Raw genomic sequence first — 14708 nt, 5'->3', positions numbered from 1 at the left:
TAAGCACAAATATGAAAAACAAACATTTAGCCAAATGTTAATTTAAACATAAAACTGGCTGAGAGATGAATTCTGTAAACTATTGTCACGTCTGGCGCTGTTAGCTCCTCTGTCCCTTCCACACCCAGCTCTAACGGAGGTTCTCAGGTCAACAACTACACTACCCAGAATGCACCACCCGCTGACATCACGCACACACCTGATCACGTGACACCTCACCTGCTTCCTCCAGGAAGTCCCGAATACTGATTACTGGCACTATAAAAGAGCCCTCCACACAAACACCCACGCCGCGTATTGTAGGTTCTCCTCTTTACAAAGCGTTTCTATATCTCTTGTCTCAGTTTATCTCGTGTATGACCTTGCTTTTGTTTTTCTCGACGCCGATTATTGCCTTTGCCTCTGATACTGGATTGTTTGTGTATTACCTGGACTGTGTTTTCACTACTGCCTCTTGGATTACCTCTGATATTGGATCTCTCGTGTATGAACTCTGGACTGTTTCATGGTTATGGTATGGTTTTGTCTTCATTGCTCCTGTTTATGGTGATTACCTGTTTTTCTGTACCGACTACGTTTTACATCTGTTTATTTTATAATAAACACTGTTTTATCAGTATCTGTACATGTCTGCATTCTGTACAAACCATAACAGTAGCCCTGTACGTTTTTGGAACAACTATTTTTTTTTTAAATATGATGACTCCAAGTGTGCAGATCTTCCTAATCAGAAATATTGTCCATCACAAGAACCAACTATTGAACAAACAGATAACAGAAAAGATTCAAAAAGCAATGGGACATTTCTATGTCACTTTAAATGCATTTGACCAAGCAGTCATATGTAAGGAAGATTAATCAGTGAGTAAGAGTTCAAGTGATGGTATGTGCTTGCTTTAAGTGTTCAAATGAAAGCTTTCCTCAAACTTTAATCCAGTGGTTTAATCAATTTATCATCTGTTTTTGCTTTTTAGGTGCAACACAAAAAAACAAAAAAGGATCCAGTCAAAATTCCAGTGACTGCTGCACACACGTTCACTGGTAAGAGGATTTTTGGTATGATTAATTACTTAATTACTATTTTTTTTAACAAAGAAGGGTTGTTAACACTACATCTAACTCCCAACCTGGTGAATTTTGGTGTAGAAGGGGGGAAAAAGTGGAAAATCATAAAGTGACTGAAAATGATGATCTCTAAACCTTTTTGCTATTCAGCACCCTCATCCAAACCGCTGTATGTCTATAATTTAGGTACCAATTCTCGGGCACCTCAGGATATGCTGCCAATATGGGTTCAGCCACTACATCCACATCACCAGAAAATGGCATTTTTCTGTTATTTTGTCATTTGGTTTTAAAGAAATTCAACATGTGTATTTGCATAACTTGAATTTGTGTAACCTTCTTTAGCTGACACATGTCCTGGACCCCATTAAAGATCCACATGTACATATTGCCAGTGTAGGACATAGTGTAGCAACATCTTTCTTTTAATTCTGCCTTCCTCAAATTATTGCAGTGTGCTATATGCTGCATGTTTTGGGTCAGTAGTGTCAGTTACATTAAGTGAAAATTGTATGGAAGAATATGTATATACATTTTACAGGTATTGAAACCAAAGGAACGAAATGAATTTTCTTGACCCTGTTGAGCAGTCTGCATTTGGACAATACATTGCCACATTCAGGTTCTCTCAAGTGTTCTGCATCTGTTCTGAGATTACAGTAGTTCAGTTTTAAACTGTAATCTATTTTTTTTCCTCCTTTTTTTATGTTCCATATAAATTTTCTGTTTATTCTGTGTTCTGCATTGCTGATCAAGCAATTGTTTTTGAAGACACAGTGACAGCAGGAGTATTAAGAACTAAGAGCTTAATAATATTAAGAACTGTTACTAAAAAAAAAAATTCTCCTATTCATCATTGAAAATGTTGCCTGTCTAGACTAAAATATTAATATGTGCAGAGCAAAATATTGTATTTTTTTTTTTTTTTTTTATTGTTTGTAGAAAAATAGCAAAAATGATTGATGCCAAAACTTGGACTGATAGAACTGCAGATTCATTTGAGGTAAAATGAGGATTGCACTATGATGGTTACATTAAAAACTGATGAACTGTGATGGTTACATTGCATAATTCTAATAGGAAATCCCAAGACATAAAGGAGGCAACAACTGCGGTATTTATGTGCTGATGGTAGGTAGAAAGGATTTTTACTAATGTCAGCTTTTAAGTTGCTCATTATCTCTGTAGCCTTTCATTTGAAACTATTTCTTTTCACTTCCGATAGTATACACTTTACATTGCTCTGGGTCAGAAGTTTGTTTTTACAGTTTAATTATCGTAACTTTCTTTCAAAGTACATTCTGTCTATTGAGTTGGACAAAAAAAGGTTATTTGTTTATTTCAGGAAGACATGCCTTTCATCAGACGATGGTGGTGTACTCTGCTGATGACTAACTTCGCTGTGCAAATGTAGGTGTATATATTTTAATGGTTCTTATTGTGTGCGCGTGTGTTTTTTGTTTGTTTTTTATATTTTTACTTTTTGATTTGATGCATTAAGGCCAAGATGCAAGTTATCTGAAGGAGAGGATGGAAGTGATGAGCCTCCTTATAAGAAACAGCACCTCCAGGAACAATCAGATTGCACAGGTATACACTGATTTTTTTTTTTTTGTATTATTTTGAACAGTGTGATAGATTACAACCAATCCATTTTCTCAGATAAGGTGATGTACAAATTTGCTTCATACTCATGCAGACAATGTTTTGTTAGGTACACCTAACTAACTGATTAACAACAGACTGCATGGGTGTTGCTATTGAGTAAATGCTAAACCAGATACCCACAGAAAAAGATTTGAGTATAAGGTGTTCTGCTCTAATTATGTTCTACGGTGTAAAGAAATAATTCATATGGAACCAAGGAATAGGATAATGTGAGTAATATAATGTATTTAATAAGTAATTAAATATATACTGTTGTGTGTACATGTCACTGGTTAAATATGCGCTACACCGCGCTGAACTGAGTTCAGAATCAGCTTCTTATCACTGGTAACGCCGCGGCTTTCCTCTCACTCATTCCCGCAGTGGAGTAAAATAATGTATTCAATGCTTTGATTAGATCAGAGCTTATGTGGCATAGTCAGTGCTGATTGCTTTTTATTTGCCTGACAGCTGCAGTCCTGACTAGATATCTTCATGTTGTGATCGAGAGGTGTTTTACTGTTCACAAAAATGTTATCACACAAATGTATATACAGGTGGAAGAGAACCTGAGGACTCACAGGAGAATGCAACAATCCTGCAGGTTTCTATTAAATATTTTAAATATTTCATATTTTTAGAGGATGGACAACTTGCAGGATAATGGTCATTAATGTGTTGTTGAACAACTCAAACAGAGTGAAAGGAAGATGATTACATATGCAGAGAAACAGAAGGACAAAAAAGTGTAATTTATAGAACTCATTCTGTTGTCTGTGTGTCCGTCTCCCGGTCTCCCATAGATCCCAAATAAAAATTTTACAAAGGATCCTCCTGGAGGTGGTTCTGAGTCAGGGGGATGTATGTATGCCGTAGATTCAGGGCGATTGTTGGTCATCCAGGATTTAAACAGTTGGCGTGACTGTAAGTTTTGCCCATACTGTGCCTGGCACATAGATTTTAGAAATGAAGATGTAAACTGGATTTAAAAACAATATGAATATTTAAACGATTAGTTGCCATTTTTGCCGTGTCCTGCTTAGTGACAGGTGTTGTCAACTGGAACAAGTTTTCAGAAGAGGAATCCAGGGTGAATTACACCATCTCTGAGTGCTTCACCTGCAAGACCCTTTTCAAGTCATGTCCACCCGGCTACAAAGGAGGAGGCAAACGAGGAGTGTCGGAGGGGTTTTATTCCACTGTGGACTGGCCAGATTTTTGTTCCCAGGACTGTTTTTGTGTGTCAGGGGGACTGTCCCAGCCCAACTTCAGTTCACACGCAGATGCTGTCTTGATGTTTAGTTGATGTTTATTTAAGCAAAGCACAACATATGAAAGTAACAAAAAACTCTAATAAATAAACAAATTAATTACAGCTTGCGGTGGAAAAACTGTTTGCTCTTCTGACTGGGCACTAGCTAGGTCTACCTCATTCCCTTACAAGGACCCGATAACCCTGAAAACTTGGATGCAGTGACCGGTATGCAACACATGAGGGAGACATTTAGTGGGTTAGGAACATAAGTGACCTAGGTATAGAATTGCTATGGATAAAAATGGCTCCAACAGGGACAGTTGTAGCTTCTTTAACCAGTGTGCTGTGAGGTATTGTACGGTGTGCTGTGGAACATTATCAATACATTTATTTTCTTTTGTGTCAATGTGTTAAGGTTTTAGTGATCTACAGTATATATGTGAGCATATTTTGGCAATTAAATAAATATTTTTGCTGAGAAGTATGTTGGTGTAATATGCTTATTTGTTATTTTAGTATTTTGAGATTGTTGTAGAACCCAGCTTCACACCATTAGTTAATATTTCTACTTACTGAAACAGAAATAATACAAAAAGTGATTCATCCATATCAAGATATTAAATTATATTAAGCCATGTTTAATCATAGGTTTGTTTATGTTCACTACTCGCACTCCTGTGCATTGTCTGCATTCTTACCCCTGGACACTAAATACCAACATTTACATGATTATTCAGTATTGTCATATACCTGCACCTCTTGCACATTGTTTATTCATCACTGCAATTATTTTTTTTAATTATTATTATTTCCTATTTGTAATCAACAGGGCTAAATGCAAATGTGTATAAAGATTTTAATTATATACTTTCATTTTTGTAATTAGTTATGTTTTTCTATGTTATCTTATTTCAGGTGTTCTATTACTTTTATAGATATAGTTAATTATAATTTGTACTTTATCTATGCCTCATTGTAATAATACTGTGCCACTTTACTATTGTATTGTGGTCTATTTTGTTACTGCTACTGGCAGCTAAGTTTTCTTGGGGATCAACAAAAATTCATCCATCCAGCTGCCAACCATCCATCGGTGATATACACAATTGTATATACAGTACATATCAATGTCTACAAAATAATTCAAACGCTGATCAAGATGGCCATAGGACTTTCAGGTAGGAGGTGGGCACCCAATGATGAGACATCAGTCTCAAACATTCTGCACATCTAAGTAAGGTCAGGCCCGTAGCCAGCATTGTGATGGGGGGGGATCTTTTTCCCCCAAAAGTGGACTTCATTTGGCTCTCTACTCCAATGCCCCCTAAATACACGAGCACACTTCAAACCTTTTAATTTAGACATATTTTATTCATTATAAGTTTGTTGTGAATCTGTTGTTGTCCTTATTTGTTCGTCTGTTGCTCCCCACTGTTAACATACATTTGATATAAATGTAAGTGTTACTCAAACGTCCTACATCTGTGATGTGACTTCATTGTCTGTCTCTGTTGCTCACCTCAGTTGTCTGTTGCTTTGTTCCATTGTCTCTGTTGCTGCCCTCCATTGTCTGTCTCTGATGTTGCTGTCCTTTATTGTCTATCTCTCTACTATTGACATAAATAGATAAGAATTACTTCATTAGGAACACTATCGGTATGGTCATTAAAACTTAAACATGAATTAATAATAATATAAATTGAAGTGTTCTGTCTTATTCAAATCTTCCTACAACTGTGCTGGGACTTGGTTGCAGGGCCGCCGCTCTGCATACGCAGACAACGCAGCCAGCGTTAGGCCTCAACCATTTTGCAGTTGCAGGGAGCCAAATTGACTGAGAATGAAATGTGTTGAAATTATGACATTATTAAATTTAAAACCCAATGTGAATTATTTATGATACACTCATCTTTTTTGTCTTTAAACATTGCATGGGGCACCTACTCTACTACTTAAAAGCGGCACGTTATTATTTTTGTGCATAATATAATGCCCCCACCCCTATTGCCTGAAATGGTTGTTGCCAGATGTGACATTTTCCAGTCAAATAAATAATCAAAAAATGCATGGAGGCGCTAAATCTTGCGCATGTTTAACCATTTTTAAAGTGTATGTGGCCATTCTACACAAAAACTTGTCCAGTGCAATATTTGTGTAAGTTAAAAACTTAAAATAAAATAAACAAATAGGATGAAAAATCGTAACTTATCTGGCAACCTTAGTCCTAACTAAAGTAGCAACGCTACTTGAGTTTGGCAGGAGACAAGTTCACCGCGCGAAGTTGCTACTAAATGGTAATTCAACTATGAAGCGACGGTTTGAGTCTGGAGCTGAGAAGAAGAAGAAGAAGCAGAAAGATGAGGCCCATGCATCCCTTTCTGGTGAGTAACTTCGATGATAAAGGTTTAAATAGTTTTGATTACTTCATGTTCAGTGGTGTTGCCTGAGCTAGTTACGTTGGCTTTGCTGATTTGGTAGCTTTAAACGCTTAACTAGAAACTAATCTGGGTATTGCAAGGCCCGTGGCACGTTTGCAAATAGTAGTAGTGTAGTTTGAAGATTTTTAGTGACTTTAATAAAAAATTAATAAACAGAGTAGCCTACCTATTGACTAATGCCGTCAGTGCACTATCCAAATGGTCTGTATGACAGCAGGATCAGACAGCTCTATAGATTTTGACAGGCTGATATAAATACACCACGAATATAAACGATAATTTCATAACCTTTAAGGCTGGCTTGTGTAAATGACGTGTCCACTGCTTAAAATAGACATGCATCGTTTCATTTATTATTTATACATTATAAATAGTACTCTTGTGCTGTTCTTCACTGTTATTGGCCTTACTTATAACGTTGTAAATATTCACAGTTACATGTGTAATTTTAATAAATAGTAAAATTTTGCGTAAACCTTTTGTGTTTGTGTGTGTGTGTGTGTGTTTTTTTTTTTTTTTTTTTTTTTTTGGGGGGCGGCTCCCTGACCAGTTATGCTTAGGGCCTCCAAAACCTTAGCAGCGGCCCTGCTTGGTTGTCTCTCTCTGTTGCCTAGGTCTGTTGTTGCTCTCCCTCCTCTGTATCTCTCTTGCTGTCTGTCTCTGTTGCGTTCCTTCATTGTCTGTTTTTCCTCTCCTTTAGGGTCATTTTACGGGAAATCAGACATTTTGGGACCCAACCGACATCAAACTTTGTGTGCATTTTTAGTGGCAATGTAGAAAATCTGCATTTGCATGAATCTGGCACTAATATTTTAGAGGTTGTTCATGACATTGCAGGCTGTGTGGAAAAGATACTTACCATTTTAAAATATAGTTTTTTTTATATTCAGATTTTAGTATTTTAATAATCTATACTCGGCTAACTGTTGAGTTCAATGTTGTTTGTGTACTCTGTAGTAATCCGGAGAGACAGACGGTTCGAATGGTGTATAACATGTCCGCATTCGATCAAATATGGACGTACAAAAAACGCAAATATGAAAATAATATTTCATAACTTATAACTTTAGGCATATTTCGCCCTAAATGTTTATTTTCTGAAAGGAGATACGGCTAAATAGGCTAGATAACTGAAAAGCTTTAAAATGGTATATTTGGTGTCTATTTTGAACCTATAAGTATTCATAAACACAGCCAGATATTAAATATGATATTTTTCTGGCCCGCCGGCGGGCCAGGGCGTGTTAAGAGGTTAACCCCCTTGGGGTGGCTGAGGGGGTGTGGGGGGGATCGAACGACCCCTTCGATCCCCCCTGGCTACGGGCCTGTAAGGTGACATGATAAAATTAATACTAACCAGTGGCGATTGCTCTAAGACTGCAAGGGAAGCTCAGCTTCCCCTAAAATGTAAAAAAATAGGTGATTAAATATATACTGTTGTGTGTACATGTCACTGATGAAATATGCGCTACACCGCGCTGAACTGAGTTCAGAATCAGCTTCTTATCACTGGTAACGCCCCGGCTTTCCTCTCACTCATTCCCGCAGTGGAGGAAAGCGCGCGGCCAAACCAGACGAGTCATTGGATAAACGCTGGGCTTTGTCCCGCCCATCGGACGCTCAGCGTCTCTGGGGGTCTATGAAGCAGTGGGCTGGCCTCGGCCGGCCCGGACGCTCAGCTTCTGCATGATGATTGGATGATCTGTCTGAGGCGGAGTCCCTTTTTGATTGACAGCGAAATGAGCGAATCAGCGATCTTTTAGTGTAAAAAGTATTTTAATTCTGTTCTGAGTTCGGAGACTTTCCTAATCCTTATAGCGGCATTTTCTTTATTAAAAACGACTAGCGACAAATCCAGCTTCTATTTCTGGTGCTTTTCTGTAGCTGCTTGTGTTTGGAGACTGACTGTTACTCTGTTACTCTTTCTGACTTCTGTCACTCTTTCTGACTTCTATCACTCTTTCTGACTTCTATCACTCTTTTTTATCGCAGTTTCTGTCCAGCGGGTGCTGCTCAGCCCCTCCACCGTCACACAGCTCTCACAGACGGACACTCTTCACACTAGCCTGGCGCCAGAGGCGGTCTTTGCATAGAGGCATTGCTAGGCAACTGCCTTGGGCCCCTTTCACTGCAGCCCACTGTAGGGGCCCCTTGACTAGCTGCAAACTTCCCATAGGCCTACAGCTGGTAATTGGGGCCCTTTGGACAGTAATTCACACATAGTGCGTTCAGAAATGGTGATTCTTGTATGTTTAAAATGGAAACAAAGACAACACAATAAATTACAAAGAAATACAGTTCAGTCCACACCCCCTCTCTTTCCCGTTAAAATGGAATATTCTATTCATGCCATGTTGCCATGCCATGAACCGCAACGCGAGGAATTAAGGTGTACAAGTGGGTTGTGAGCCAAGCCATGAAGCGCCACTTGCTACAAAAAGAAAATAAGAAGGAAGAGGCTAAACTAAAAACAGATGCTCTTCCAAAACTGATAAGCTTTTTTTATCAATAAAATACTCAAAATATTTTAAATGAATAAAAAGTAATTAATATAAAATAAAAACTCATTCAAAACACAATCAAAAAAATAGTGCACAGAATAATATCAGTTTCAGTTAGTTTCAGTTTCAAATAATTGAAACAGCTCCCCAAAACCTCTACCCATCCTTTATATTTGACAATATTTGATTACTTTACAGGTCCTCACTCATCTTAATTTTAGTTGTTATATTATTTTTAGCCTCACGCTGAATGTAGCTCCGTGCTGCGGGAGGGAGGGAGGGAGGGGGAGAGAGAGAGCGCAGCGCAGTGCATTTTCCCTGATTTCTTTTGATTAAATATCAATAAACATGTGAATTTAATACCATATATTTGAATTCACTTGATAGGACCTTATTTATTAAAACGTTTTTTTTTAATCGCAATGCCGCGCACGCTTTCCTTTTGACAGACGCGAGCGTTCCTTGTGACTGACGCTAAACTGTTTGATCCAGTTATTATATTTTATTATATTAATACCATTTTAAAGTTTTTCGTTTCTATGTTTTGAAATTCGTTAGCAGGGCCGCTGCTAAGGTTTTGGAGGCCCTAAGCATAACTGGTCAGGGAGCCGCCCCCCCCCCCCCCCCCCAAAAAAAAAACACACACACACACACACACACAAACACAAAAGGTTTACGCAAAATTTTACTATTTATTAAAATTACACATGTAACTGAATATTTACAACGTTATAAGTAAGGCCAATAACAGTGAAGAACAGCACAAGAGTACTATTTATAATGTATAAATAATAAATGAAACGATGCATGTCTATTTTAAGCAGTGGACACGTCATTTACACAAGCCAGCCTTAAAGGTTATGAAATTATCGTTTATATTCGTGGTGTATTTATATCAGCCTGTCAAAATCTATAGAGCTGTCTGATCCTGCTGTCATACAGACCATTTGGATAGTGCACTGACGGCATTAGTCAATAGGTAGGCTACTCTGTTTATTAATTTTTTATTAAAGTCACTAAAAATCTTCAAACTACACTACTACTATTTGCAAACGTGCCACGGGCCTTGCAATACCCAGATTAGTTTCTAGTTAAGCGTTTAAAGCTACCAAATCAGCAAAGCCAACGTAACTAGCTCAGGCAACACCACTGAACATGAAGTAATCAAAACTATTTAAACCTTTATCATCGAAGTTACTCACCAGAAAGGGATGCATGGGCCTCATCTTTCTGCTTCTTTTTCTTCTTCTCAGCTCCAGACTCAAACCGTCGCTTCATAGTTGAATTACCATTTAGTAGCAACTTCGCGCGGTGAACTTGTCTCCTGCCAAACTCAAGTAGCGTTGCTACTTTAGTTAGGACTAAGGTTGCCAGATAAGTTACGATTTTTCATCCTATTTGTTTATTTTATTTTAAGTTTTTAACTTACACAAATATTGCACTGGACAAGTTTTGGTATAGAATGGCCACATACACTTTAAAAATGGTTAAACATGCGCAAGATTTAGCGCCTCCATGCATTTTTTGATTATTTATTTGACTGGAAAATGTCACATCTGGCAACAACCATTTCAGGCAATAGGGGTGGGGGCATTATATTATGCACAAAAATAATAACGTGCCGCTTTTAAGTAGTAGAGTAGGTGCCCCATGCAATGTTTAAAGACAAAAAAGATGAGCGTATCATAAATAATTCACATTGGGTTTTAAATTTAATAATGTCATAATTTCAACACATTTCATTCTCAGTCAATTTGGCTCCCTGCAACTGCAAAATGGTTGAGGCCTAACGCTGGCTGCGTTGTCTGCGTATGCAGAGCGGCGGCCCTGTTCGTTAGATTATATTTTTGTCCACATTTTGGGTTTATTTTCGTTTGTTATTTTTCTAATAAATTATGAAAATAGAATTTTCATAATTTATTTTCAAAGTACCGTGCCCAACACTGGCTGACAATGAGCAAGTTTCCTGGCACAACCAGCATGAATGACATGAAATGTTTAAAATTAATACAGACATGTAGAAAAACCAAGACGAAGACAAGCTGTAACCTAGATATAATTAATAATAGAATAATAATAATAGAATAATAATAAATAATAGAATAATATGCCAATTAGGCATATTTAGCAGTAGGGTATTTTTTCATCCCTGACTCATATACCTGATTTGATCTTTTTCTGTAGGATCCCTGCTAAAGTTTTAGGTGAAGGAGACCTAAAGAAGGTCAGTGCATGTTTCTGGAAAAACAAAACAGTGGGCGTGGCATCGCGATGGTTACTATCCATCACAATGTTGGGTCCTAAATGAGGATGGACGATGATATCGTCCATCGGCACAACCCTATTTCTTGCATATTAATGTTGATGGGTCCCCTAGCTAAATTCGCCTTGAGCCCCCAAATTGCTAAGTCCGCCACTGCCTCGCGCCAGTGCAAGCTGAGCATAATGTCAGACAGTTTTAATGTTGTGGACGGATTTTGGAGAAGCCATTTGATAGTCTTCCTTACGAAGAAAAACTTAGAGTTAAACAGCAGCAGGGCAGATCAACTGCTCAGATTAATTTGGTGTAAAAGGTGGGAAAAGTAACAGGTATTTTCAGCTGTTCTGGTTTGATAAAGTGAGCTGGCTGACTGGAAGTGCTGTAACAAATAAAATGTACTGATGGCCATTCCTCTTAATGAAACTATCTCAGGACATAAATGAACAGGGGCCAGTAGTAAGTATTGTGTTATCATTAAAAATAATTAAAATAATTTAAATTAATAAAGGGATTATTTAAGGAAATTAAAACTGTCCAAAAAGGAACTAAATTTACCTGCATTTTTTTACTTTATCAACTTTAAAGATTTTGTTTTTTTTACTGATAATTTTATGTTTATTCATTTCATAGCAACTTTTTTATGTAATTGTTCAATGTAAAGAATGGGTACCTTTTTGTTGTGTAGTGAAAACTTGACAATAATGCCTTTTGTTCCCAAAAAAAATAAAAATCTCAGGGAGAGTAGAATTATTGTATAAATAAAACTACATATGTTAAGATGTAGGCCGAAATTGAGCTTCCACTCCTTGAAAGACCAGCATCCGCCACTGATACTAATGCATTAAACAGCTAACTTTTATACAAGCAGTTGGCATGGTCCTCCTCAGTTTCTTAAAAATGCTTTTAAATTCACTTTATGTTTGTTTAAATGTGTTTTAAGGTTTTTTATTTTACATAAATCAGTTTGGTTTGTATTTTTTAAAAGTGGGTCACGACCTAATGGCCATGAGAAAATGTGGGTCCCAGACTGAGACCAGTTGAGAACCACTGCATTAAAATATTGTGGGTTGATGTGTATAGGAAGGCCTCTCCCTGGGCTGCCACCTTATCGTGGTGGAGGGGTTTGAGTGTCTCAAGGATCCTAGGAGCTATGTTGTCAGGGGCTTTATGCCCATGGTAGGGACACCCAAGGCAAACAGGTCCTAGGTGAGGGACCAGACGAAGTGCAGCCCAAATGACCCCAATGAAGAGAGACAACTTTGGAGCAAGTGTTCCCTCCCACGGACGCGGGTCACCGGGGCCCCACTCTGGAGCCAGGCCTGGAGGTGGGGCACGCTGGCAAGCGCCTGGTGGCCGGGCTTTTGCCCATGGAGTTCGGCCGGGTATAGTCTGAAGAGGAGACAGGGGCCCCCCTTCCCATGGGCTCACCATCTGTGAGAGGGGCCAAAGGGGTCGGGTGCAGTGTGATTTGGGTGGGAGCCGAATGCAGGGACCCTGGCGATCTGATCCTCGGCTGCAGAAGCTGGCTCTTGGGATGTGGAATGTCACCTCTCTGGAAGGAGCTGGAGTTGGTGTGCAAGCTCTGGCTCTGGAACCAATCTCCTTGAGAGGGGTTGGACACTCTTTCACTCGTAGTAGTTGTAGTTGTCCCGGGAGAGATGTGCCGAGCTGGGGTTGGCATACTTGTTGCCCCTCTCAAGGGGCCTGTACGTTGGGGTTCACCACAGTGAATGAGAGGGTAGCCTCCCTTCGCCTATGGGCGGGGGGACGGGTCCTGACTGTTGTTTGTGCCTATGCACCGAACAGCAGTTCAGGCTACCCACCCTTTTTGGAGTCTTTGGAGGGGGTGTTGGAGAGTCCCCCTTGTTCTGCTGGGGGACTTCAACGCTCACGTGGGTAATGACAGTGAGACCTGGAGAGGTGTGGTTGGGAGAAATGGCCCTCCCGATCGTAACCCGAGTGGTGTTTTGTTATTGGACTTCTGTGCTCATCATGGATTGTCCATAACTAACACCATGTTCAAGCATAAGGGTGTCCATATGTGCACTTGGCAGTTCAATGATAGACTTTGTTGTCGTGTCATCTGATCTGCGGCCGCATGCCTTGGACACACAGAGGGGAGCGGAGCTCTCCACTGACCACTACCTGGTGGTGAGTTGGCTCCGATGATGGGGAAGCAGTATCCCACAAACACTATTTATAGTGGGTGTGGTGTGCTGTTGACCTCTACTCGGGATGTTGTGGGCCGGTGGGCGGAATACTTCGCAGACCTCCTCAATCCCACCAGCACGCCTTCCATTGAGGAAGCAGAGCCGGGGGACCTTTGGGTGGGATCTCCAATCTCAGGTGGTGAGGTCACCGAGGTGGTTAAAAAGCTCCTCGGTGGTAAGGCACCAGGGGTGGATGAGATTCACCCGGAGTTCCTTAAAGCTCTGGATGTCGTAGGGTTGTGTTGGTTAACACGACTCTATAACATTGCATGGACATCGGGGGCAGTTCCACTGGATTTGCAGACCGGGGTGTTTGTCCCCTTATTCAAAAAGGGGGACCGGAGAGTGTGTTCCAACTACAGAGGAATCACACTCTTAAGCCTCCCTGGTAAGGTCTATTCAGGGGTTCTGGAGAGGAGGGTTCGTCGGATAGTCGAACCTCGGATTCAGGAAGAGCAGTGTGGTTTTCTTCCTGGCCGTGGAACACTGGATCAGCTCTATACCCTCAGCAGGGTCTTGGAGGGGTCATGGGAGTTCGCCCAGCCAGTCTACATGTGTTTTGTGGACTTGGAGAAGGCGTTCAGTTGTGCCCCTCGGGGAGTCTTGTGGGGGGTACTCCAGGAGTATAGGGTACCGGGCCCTTTGATACGGGCTGTCAGTTCCCTGAATGACCAGTGTCAGAGCTTGGTCCGCATTGCCGGCAGTAAGTCGGACTCGTTTTCAGTGAGGGTTGGACTCCGCCAAGGTTACCCTTTGTCACCGATCCTGTTCATAACTTTTATGGATAGAATTTCTGGGCGCAGCCAAGGTGTTGAGGGGATCCGTTTTGGTGGCCTTGGGATTGCATCTCTGCTTTTTGCAGATGATGTGGTCCTATTGGCTTCATCAGCTTGTGATCTACAACTCGCACTGGAGCAGTTCGCAGCCAAGAGTGAAATGGCCGGGATGAGAATCAGTGCCTCCAAGGGACTGGAGGGACTATGTCTCTCTGCTGGGCTGGGAACGCTTTGGAATTCCCCCGGACGAGCTGCCCAAGTGGCTGGGGAGAGAGAAGTCTGGGTTTCCCTGCTTAGGCTGCTGCCCCTGCGACCCGATCCCGGATAAGCGGAGGAAAATGGATGGACGGATGGATGGTGTATAGGAAGGCTATAAAATTATCTGTGTCTGATGAACATATGTTTGCTGAAAAAGTCACGTAAGTCAAGGATGGAATATACCATTAACTATACATTATTCCTATATTTATCGTATACATATTTTATAAAAGTTATAGAAGTGCAACAATTAGGGGAGAATGGTGGGATGATTCATAAAACTTTTAAACAGTTAACA

General features: G+C 40.1%; 1 long non-coding RNA gene across 1 annotated transcript; it reads left to right on the top strand.

Annotated features, from left to right (window-relative positions):
• Positions 1 to 973: 973 nt before the first annotated feature.
• On the top strand, positions 974 to 2958 carry LOC125785649 (uncharacterized). Its single transcript, XR_007427970.1, has 3 exons — positions 974 to 1041; positions 2411 to 2475; positions 2567 to 2958. It is a non-coding gene; the product is annotated as an uncharacterized LOC125785649 (long non-coding RNA).
• Positions 2959 to 14708: the final 11750 nt, after the last annotated feature.

This window comes from Astyanax mexicanus, chromosome 21 (genome assembly GCF_023375975.1).
Source record: "Astyanax mexicanus isolate ESR-SI-001 chromosome 21, AstMex3_surface, whole genome shotgun sequence".
Lineage (NCBI taxonomy): Eukaryota > Metazoa > Chordata > Actinopteri > Characiformes > Acestrorhamphidae > Astyanax > Astyanax mexicanus.
Note: the sequence above shows the minus strand (reverse complement) of the source record. Positions and strands in the feature narration are given on the sequence as shown.